We start from the raw sequence: 9,923 nt of genomic DNA on the forward strand, positions 1-9,923 counted from the left end.
CCATTACTAAGGTATTCTTAAGGATTTCATGACTCATTGATTCACTTTTCCTTCAAGACCGGTTTTTCTTAGTACATTACTGTCTCCATATAAGTGAGTGCATGGAACAATGATCATTAAATTGTTTCCTTTCATCAACTCCCAAACCTTATCCTCACAAAAAAAGGGGAGAAGAGGAGAAGAGAAGCAGGTTACCTTACACAGAAGGAAAGACCTCTCAACGGCTAAGCAGAGAAGTCTGGAACCCTTAGAGCATGGCAGGTAATTAAGAAATCCGGCCAAGAAACAAAGGAAAGTTCAACTTTTAAGCTTGGGCACCAAACATAAATTAATGACTCTTTCATTAAATAAGTAATGAAATAACTCAACGGAGCCATTTTTCATCAGTACTGAATTTTCTCATTTCATCTGTAGTCTTTTGCAAATTAGATATACAATAAAACTGTGTTTATATCAGGGTTCAATCAAGGAATACAAACATGTTAAAGATACTGGGAATTGGTAGGTATCCCAGTTAGACCTACTAGCCTTTTAAAGTCCTCCTGCATGTGTGAAATTTCACTAGACTCTTCTCACATTGGACTCATTCAGGCATCTTAAACCTGGCTTCCCTAGGCTGACTTTAAGAATTATATACCCTGAAAAGATCTCCCCTGAGGCAGGGAGTGTCTAATTAAATAGCTTTTAGTATAAAATAAACTCTACTTTCTAGAATTATGCTATTATAACTAATTTAAATGTTATTTCATGTTTATTTTAGGTCTGACTGGCCAGTGTGTGTGCACCAGGTTGTTACGACCAATAACACCTAACATAAACAAATTCTTTAGATACTTCGCACAGCTTACATTGTTAAGACCCAATCACCACTGCTTCAATATATCCCCCCAACTGAAAAACTACTCTGCTTTAGAAAAATGAAGAGATTTTGAGGTTGTTCCATTACTTTAAAACCCAGCATTTTCCTCCTTCAAAATAATCTTGACACATGTAATTAAGAAACTGTCAGACTATTATTAATTTTTAATTTAAAACCTAAATGAAATAATTACAGGAATCAATCAATAAGGCACCTATTCAAATTACAGAGCAATTACATAAATACTCAAAATTAATACTTTAGGCCAATTCCTGAAGATTTCCGTCTACAAAAAGCTAAGACATCAAACAATGCAAAAAGTGTAACATAGACTGAAATGAGATCATTTCATCTGGCCATGGCAGAGCCGCCACCTCCCCCTCCACTGGCCATGACCGACGCACTCAAGCTAGAACTCTTTTTAAAAGTTAATTTATTTCCACAAGAAGCGTTATTTCAGGGATCTAAAAAATGGCCTCATCCGAATTTTGTACAAAATCACAATTGGAGGGAAAAGCCTATTGATTGTGAATTCCCAGCAAAGTTCTCTGGGAAGACTAACTGGAGGGAAAGAGAAGGAAAGGAAAAGGAGAGCAGAATGTGTTTTTGAGAACTAATAATACTAATCCAACGAATGGCACTGCCATGTCTTTGCACAGCAGCCGGCCCTCCAATACCTCTGACTAAAGGCCTCTTTTACTTGGAGATGCAGACAGTCCATCATTTCAAACTGAAATGGCAGCTGGAAAATGTGGAACAGCTGGCAAAGAGCTGGGAGAAAATGTTTTACATAAATATATGTACATATAAACTGGCAGAGGTCCACAAGCAGTGTACCCAAGGCCAGAATCTATTCGGCACTGCACACCAGGGAGATGGGAGTTGGGGGCAGGAGTAACAGCCAGGAGGATGCCTTCTTAATCCTCCTTCTACGTCGGGTCAGCAAGTGAAGCCTGGGTGCAGCCAGTCTCGGGATGGCATCGCCTGAAGGAGGTGCAATCTGGGACAGGACCACAAAGTTCAGGGAAGGATAAAAGGCCGGGTGTGCAGGAAAGCTTTGGCATCTGGCAATCTGCTTGAAAGTCGCTTCACAAGCTCTCCAAGTTTGGGGTAAATATTTACTCCTTCTCCACCTCCTCCCGCCTATTTTCCCTCTGCAACTCAAGAAAGTAACTGTCCCCTGCAGAGTGATTCATACCCGGCTCTGCTCGGTGAAAATGAGGCCTCTTAAATGCTTATTGCAGGGGCCACGGTTACCCACACCCCTCGCGCTCGCTCCCTGCAGCGTCTAACGTTCTTATTTCTTTTGTTTTGTTTTCTTTCTTTCTTTCCTTTTTGTGTGCTTGTGTGTGCGCGCGCTGTCCCTGGAAAGGAAAGAAATAAAAGACTCCCAAATCGTATACAGATGGTACAACTTTCACTTTTCCTCTACAGCACGGAGGCGCGTCTCTGCCTGGGCCCACCGCACCCCAGTCCTCCGAGGGCAGCGCAGGCCGGGGGCAGCCCCGGCGCGGCGCCCAGCGCGGACCCCCGCGCACGGAGCCCGAGGGCGACTCCGCAGCACCCAGGGAGGCGCCAGGGCTCTGGGGTGCAACGTGCTTCCTGGAAGCCCTTTGGGTGAGGAGCGGGGACGAGGGGCGCCTCCGCCGCTGCTGCAAACTTCGTCTCCCTACAGGATGTGAAATCCTCCGGTCGGTCTCCGGGTGGCCGAGGGGCGGACACTTGGAAAGGGAGCTCCGAGGAGGGAGCGAGGGAACGACTTGCTCCGACGCCTCACGGGCTGCTCTCTAAATCTGCGCGCCTCCTGACAGCCATTTTCATCTCCTCCCGTCGCCCCGTTGGGGACCCCCTCTCGCCCGGGGGCACGGGCGCAGCCGCAGGAGCTGGCTGCCCGGTGCGGGGCGGGCGAAACAAAGAACTTCGGGCGGGACGTACCTGCGGCAGCGGCGGCTGTCAAGTCCCCGAACTTCCCATAGACCCGCGTTCGGGCGCGGACCGGCGACGCGGCTACGGCGAGCGGCCGGGAAGGGCGCGGAGTGCGCCTGCCGCGGACATGGTGCGGCGCCGGCGGCCGCGGGGCGCGCGGGGAGGGCGAGTCGGGGCGGCGAGGGGGCGCGAGGACCAGTGTGCGAGCGCGCCGGGGCCAGTGGCGCAGCCCTGTCCGTCCCCTCCCGCCCGTGCAGCTCCGGCATCGGTTTCAGGGATCGTGTAATCCGATCCCTTCTGACTCACAGGCCCTGAGTGACAGTTCTGATTTGGCTCACCCGCGGGAGGGAGGGGAAAGAGAAAACCAGCAAGCCCCCACCGGAGTCCCCTCCTGGCGTCCAACCCACTTTCTGGAAGAAGGTCCCATCCCGGCCGGGCAGCCCGCGCGCGCTGGAGGCGCCCCCCGCCCGGACCCCGCGCGGCGCGCGCTACTCACCGGGAGGAAAAGTTGTCCCTCGGATCTCGCTTCCCTCCCTCGCGCTCCCTCTTTCCCTCGTCGCCTCCTCTTCCTCCACCTCCTCCCCGCGCTCCTCCTCCTCCAAGTTTTAGCACAAGTCGCCGGACTCTCCCCGCTCCCCCGCGCACGCTCTGCCCCCGCCCCCGCCCCCGCCCCGTCCCTTCTCTCTGCCACTCTCAGGCGCGGAGGGACGCGCCGAGCAGCAGGACGCCTGCCGCCGCAGGGGGCGAAGTTGGGAAAACTTGGGAGTGCAGCTCGCCTTACTTTTGCTTTCTCGCTCTTTCCAGGCCGCGCCGAGGGCCAGGGCTTCCCCGGCCGCCGAGTACGTGCGCCAGGAGCCGGTCCCAGCAGCGGTGCGGGCGGCGGCGCGCAGCGGGCCGGGGTCGAGGGCTGGGAGGACCGGAGCGCCCGGAGCCACGCGCGCGCTCCCTCCGCCCCTCCCGGGTCCTCGCACAGACACATTCAAGCCTGCTCCTCCTCTTCCCCCTCCTTGACCCCGCGCCCGCTCGGCGCGCCGAGGCCCCACCCACCCGGTGAGGGGAAGGGGGCCCGGGCGTGATGTCACCGCCGCCCTCCCCGCCTGCGCTCGCGGCAGCGCTGGGACGCCCCCCAGCCCCGCGCCCCGCTAGTCCGGGTTGAGTCCTGCCTGCTCGCGTCGCCTCCCGCCCGCCTTTACTCTTGTTCCCAGTTTGGGTACCCCTTTCTTCTTTTAAGGCCTCTCTGAGCACATCCCCCTGCCCCCCGGCCCCCGTGTTCTTTTACATTTCCCCAGGCCAGCCCTGAAACGCGCTCTCTCGCCAGAGGATGCTTTGGGAAGTTGAGGGTTTTCCTCTCACAGGACTCATCCGCCCTTGGGGCCATATATGGGAAGTGGGAACTCCCTCCACACAGCCTGCTGTCCCCATGGGCCACTTTATAAAGGACACAAAAACAAAGCCCCGGGCTTGAAGCCTGAACTCCAGCGTGCTGCTTTACCGTGAGCTGCAAAGTATCTCTGTCCCTGATTTATTTCCAGCGGCCCATACTAGTAAAAATTGTTTTCCCTTCTTTCTCAACCCGCCAACCTGCATTCATCAGTTCCCTTTCAATGGACCCAACTTAGACCCGTTAACTTAAAACAGGAGCTCCTATGGGGGAAAGAAAAGAAAACCCCTGTGACTTTTCCAAAATCCATTCTTCGTGGGATAAGCTGAGCGTCTACCCACCCACCCGCCGCCGCCAGCAGTGAGTGCTTAGAGCTTAGGTGCACTTGTGTTGACTCGCTGAGGGTCTTGACTGAAGGAAGAGAGTGGGTGGATGAATGATTAGCTATTATGATTTGAAGAGCACTTTGAGATGTTCAAATGCTTAGCTGGAGGATTTTTTAACAGAATTGATGGTGGTATTCACTATTTGTTTCCTGGGACTTGTTGCTTATCTCAAAAACATGATAAAAGCAGACCCTGACTTACACTTTCATGGTAGAAGCATGGAGATAAGGGAGAGCTGAAGGTCCTTTCAGCCATTTATTCTATGATTTCTCTCTCTACTTCACCACTCTTTAAAAACAAAACACCTCTTACTCATCATACAGAGCAGGGGTCTCAGGAAACATGCATGGGTGGTGGTCCCAGCTTCCCCTCGCTAGCTGGCCCCAGGCCCAGGAGGATTCTGAGCCTGCATAGGCTCTGAGCCCATCTGTGGGAAGGTGATAGGAAAACCAGGCCACACACCTCCCTTGATTTATATGGGTTTCCAATGAGATAATGCATATGAAAATACAAAGGAACAGAAATGTGTATGAATTATCATTACACTTTTGCAATTACAGAAGAGTTGCAAGCTATTTCCCATATATTCTCCTTCAGCATCAGTCACAATTTTTTTTTTTTGTACTGCTTCTGCCTCAGTCACAGGAATACAAATAATACAGTCTGATAGCCTTCTCTGTTCACCCTGTGGCAAAAAATAAATAAAAAGAAGAAAGACAGCCAATAAATCAACAACTTAAAAAAACTAGATATTTTGACTTTTGCTTAAAACAGTTCTCTAGTGCATTTTGGATCATAAAGACCATGATTCTCAGTTTTAAAAAGACAAGAAGAAAAAGCAGCTAATCTTTCCCCTTGTGCCCATCAGAATAGCTAAAGACAAAAGTGGAGGAAGAATGCTGGTGTCCCCTGTGCATCCTATTTCCTCACCTTAGATTCTTGGGAAAAGCTAACAGCTCTCTGCTCTCATAGTAAACATATATGTTAGTGAGAACATTTTGCAGAAATGGTGGAGAGAAAAAACATGGTTTGCCATAATGCGAGTTAAATAATGCCATAATGTGGTGATGTTCAATCTATTTTAACACAAGAACTCTTTTTTCAAATGAAATCTTATGTGGGATCTCAAAATAAAAAAGAGAGCTACTCTGTTTGCGATTTTCTCCCAATCCCTTTTCAGCATTGGCTCCTGAGACATCAATAAAAATCACACAGGTACCTTGAAACTCAATATTGAAACCTCTCTTGTAATGATAAATAAGCCCGTACAAACATACAGGGCTCTGAGATTGCCCTTCTTCCATGTCTAAAATTCCACTGTTATAGATTCATTTATTGCCATCTCTAATCAGTTCTTTTCAAATGCAAATATCCTAGGAAGCTTTAATATACTGAATCCTCAAAGCGATCAAGCTTATAAAAGTTAGTGGGGTTTTTTGGCAACAAACTGAATAAAGTAGGAGATGTGAAGTTATTTTATTAGTTTTCTAGGACCCCTGTAACCAAGAACCACAAACTGGGTGGCTTAAAACAACAGAAATCTATTGTCTCATGGTTCTGGAGGCTGCGAGTCCAAACTCAATTTCAGTAGGACCATGCTCCCTATGAAAGCTCTAGGGGAAGATCCTTCCTTGCTTCTTCCTAGCTTCTGGAGCTGTGTGCCAGTCTTCAGTGTTCTTGGCTTGCAGCTGCTTCACTCCAGCCTGTGCCTCTATATTCTCACCTTGACCCTCTTCCTCTTCATGAGGACACTGGGTAAGAAGCCCACCCTGTTTCAGTATAACCTCATCTCAACTAAACACATCTGCAGCAATCCATTTCCAAATCAGATCACATTCTGAGGTCCCAGGAATTGGAACTTCAACATATCGTTGGGAGGGACCCAGTTCAACCTGTACCAGCCCTGGAAAAGACAGTCTGAGAAAATGTAGGAGTTGCAGCTGAGAGGACAAAGGGTCAACCTGAGAACCTCTCACCTGCTCCTCTGCATTCTTTGCCCTGTCGTGTGTGCTATAGGTAACCACCATTCTCACCCTCACTTACCAGTGCCGCTCTTCCATCTCTGCACAGTAGCCCCCAATTCATTCTTGGGAAATTCAAAATGGATATTTCATGTATACAGATAAACTCTCAGCAGCAAGTGACAAAATTCCAATTCAAAATGGCTTAATTTTCAAAGAGCGGGGGTGTTGTTTTAGGACTGAAAAGTCCCAAAAGGTTTATACAGACTTCAGGCAAGGCAGGATCCAGAGGCTCAAACAATTTTGCTGAGTTCTATTTCCATCTTTCAGCTAAGCTTCATTCACATTTGATGCAAACTCTTCAGGCAGCCAAGCAAGGTGGCTCCAGGTAGCTGTGTTGCACATAATCAGTCTTAGTGGTTTGCATTCCCAGAGAATAATCACCTTGTCAAAGGGGTTGCATTATTCCTCTTGGCCAAGTGAGAGGTAACAGTTAACATGTGTCCTTTATAAACCCATCATGATGGCCAACATTTTCTTCCCCTTTTCTGTTGGTCCTCTCCTATAAAATGCAGGACTGTCACCTTTGCTTCATTTGCCCTTCATAGGGTTGCTTACTGGGGGCTGGTGCCTTTCAGGCCACTATGTTCTTGGGCATCCTCAGTGCTCTGAAGTCACAGTACATTCTACACTCTCATGGAGAGAAGGATCACTTGCATTTTGGAGTTTTACTTGATCACAAGGCTCTTACTATGTTGGTCCTTATATTATCTTACCAGTTTTCCTTTTGAAAAAACAGCACAGATTTATTTAGAAACTTTTTTCTTTTAGGACTAACATCTCTTCTATGTCCCTAAACTAGGGATAGTGAAGGCTTCTCTTGTACAGATACAAACATTGACACCCACACACATACCTAAAGCCCTACTGACCCATCTATCCACAAGTGGAGGCTCACTATTGAACCAAGCCTGTCTGCTGCACGCTGCCTTCCCTTATGGTGAGTAATATCCCAGAGGCTCCTCAGCCTGGCATGCAAAGAGACTCACTGCAGACAACATAACCAGTCCACCCAACATTTCCAAATGTTTCTGAATTACAGCAGAGAACCCAGCTTAATGCTAAAACTAGGACCTTTAATGTATCTGTGTGTCTGTGAAGTTTGTAGGTACCAGTTAAGACATGCCTTCCTCAACATTTTCAAAAGATGGTGCAAATTGAAATACTCTATCGGCTGCATTTGAGAACCAATGTCCAAAACAAAAAAGGTTTCTTACGGCTGTAATTGGTTTGGACCTTCCAATTGATCTGCCCCCTGAGTAGGAGCAGCTGGAGAAGGCAGCCCACCCTCCCAGGCCGCAAGGCTGACCTGCAGAACTGTCCCATGGGTATGAGTACAGGAGAGGGAACTCAGCCCCTGGAGGCATGCCAGGAGCTAGAGCAGGAACCAAGGCTCCAGACCCCAGAGTCACCAACTCCTTACTCTCTGCTCCCCCTCACCCTTCCTTCCTCCTCTAACCTCCTAGTCTCCTAACGTGCTCTCTTCTGGATTCACTCTCAGGGCCATAACCACCAATTCCAAGACTGAGCTGACTTGACTTCCTGAGGGCAACATAGACCCATTTAGGCTTCTTGCTGCCCCCTCTCATTTCCCAGATAGCCGGTGTGCTTGGAGGGAAAGTGTTGGGGATGCAGACGGATCCTCAGCCACACAGATGTCTCAGGAGTGCCCTGGGAAGGAGACAGTCCCGGAGGTGGTGCTAATGGACAGGCCCAAGCTGTCCCATCCTGACTGGCTGGCTGCCAGAGAGGGAGAATACTCTTAAGTGCCTTGCACAGGTGCCCTTCCACAGGGCTGTCACTCAGCACCCGCCTAATTTATTCTTCCATCTTCCTGGAACATTGGGATTGTAAATGTAACCCAGATGTCAGCTGTGTCCCTCTTCACCTTGGACATGTTGCTGTAATTGGTTTGGACCTCAGCCAATACCACAAGTTGGGAAGACCTGGAACCCTCCCTTTGGCTTTCTACACAGTTCAGAGCCCCTGTGGATGCTGTGTAACATCACCTCAAACCCATACTCACACCCTTGCCTGCTCCCCAGAAAACCTATACTTAAAGAAGCATGGGGTGAGCTTGGTAAATTTTACTGATGATCTGAGTAGATCACAGGTGATTTTTTTCTATCCTGGTCTCCAAAAAATAAAACAATTTTCTCACTGTGTCGCCAACAAAACTGTTTAGTGGCCAGCACCTGTTTCTTGAGATCTCACCTTCCTGTCTTGGGAGCTTATTTATGTAGCATGCTGGTTTCACTTACCTCTTCCATCTCTCTTTGCCCAGGAGCTGCTCCACTACCTTTGTGATCATCTCCCATCCACCTGGCAGCAATGTTTTTTATCCCTTGCTTGAGCCTCCTTAAAGCTGAGGTAACAAGCAGTAGCCTATGGGACAAATGGTGTCTGCTAATGCATATTATTTGATGTGCATGAATAAATTTTGCCCTGTATTCATTTTGCCACAGTCTCTACCACTCCCCACTTCATGACACTTGCAGCCACACTCATTGACATTATTTATCTTGCTCCTGAAAACACTTGGGTTTGCTGTTTTGGACCAAATAATCCACTTACACAAACTGCAGGTTTTACTGAGTTCTTTCATAAATAGGCTATAGAAGAGGGGATGTCAGATCAAATATCATAGCAAATAGTGATAAGATTTCCTGCTATAATTTCTGTCTGTCATCCATCTCTGGCCATGCTCCCACTGCATGATTTTTATTTGCTCTGTTCTTCTGCTTGGTGCCCAACCCCACTGATTTCTCATAGGCAGAGCAATTCACTCCTGCCCCTCTATATTGGCATTCAGAGAAGCTCTGATGTGCACCAAAACGAGGCCCTCCAATTACAGGATCCATCATCCTTAGAAAGTGGTTTAAAACATGTTGGATGACTGGCTTTGTCTTTGGTATCCCACCCTAGCCCTCTGAACATGTACACAGCAGCTCATCTGTGTATTCTTTCCAAACAAGTATGAGGAATTTGGGTGAGTACAATTTCCTGTATTTGCTACAAAAGAAACTGAGAAAAATGAGGCCCCATATCTGGGAACACAATGAACAATTGAGATAGTTCCAAAAAAGACAAGAAGCGCCATCGGCCCATGCTTGGGAACAACAATACCCATTGGACAGTGGGACCTTCCCCACCTCCACAGCTATGGGGTTCAGAAGAGCCCTGAGACCAGAGTGAGAGGTTAGCATGAATGGTGATGGAAAACCAATGGGTCACACCTTAAAAGCAAGGCCACCAGTGTCCAGCAGAACCAGCAGAGCCATGCTCATGGTGGCTGTGCGGAAAGGTTAATGAACACCAAGGAGGATGTGGGCCTGAGCAAGCCCAGCAGG

General features: G+C 48.6%; 1 protein-coding gene across 2 annotated transcripts in view; it reads right to left on the reverse strand.

Annotated features, from left to right (window-relative positions):
- GLI3 (GLI family zinc finger 3) overlaps positions 1-3,273 on the reverse strand; it is a 266,600-nt gene extending 263,327 nt beyond the window's left edge. For both annotated transcript variants that reach the window (XM_073239077.1, XM_017677942.3), the window contains exon 1: positions 2,795-3,273. The gene's annotated coding sequence lies outside the window, so the exon portion shown is untranslated. The remainder of the gene's footprint in view (positions 1-2,794) is intronic.
- Between the last annotated feature and the right edge of the window lie 6,650 nt (positions 3,274-9,923).

The sequence above is a fragment of the Manis javanica genome, chromosome 6, assembly GCF_040802235.1.
Source record: "Manis javanica isolate MJ-LG chromosome 6, MJ_LKY, whole genome shotgun sequence".
NCBI lineage: Eukaryota > Metazoa > Chordata > Mammalia > Pholidota > Manidae > Manis > Manis javanica.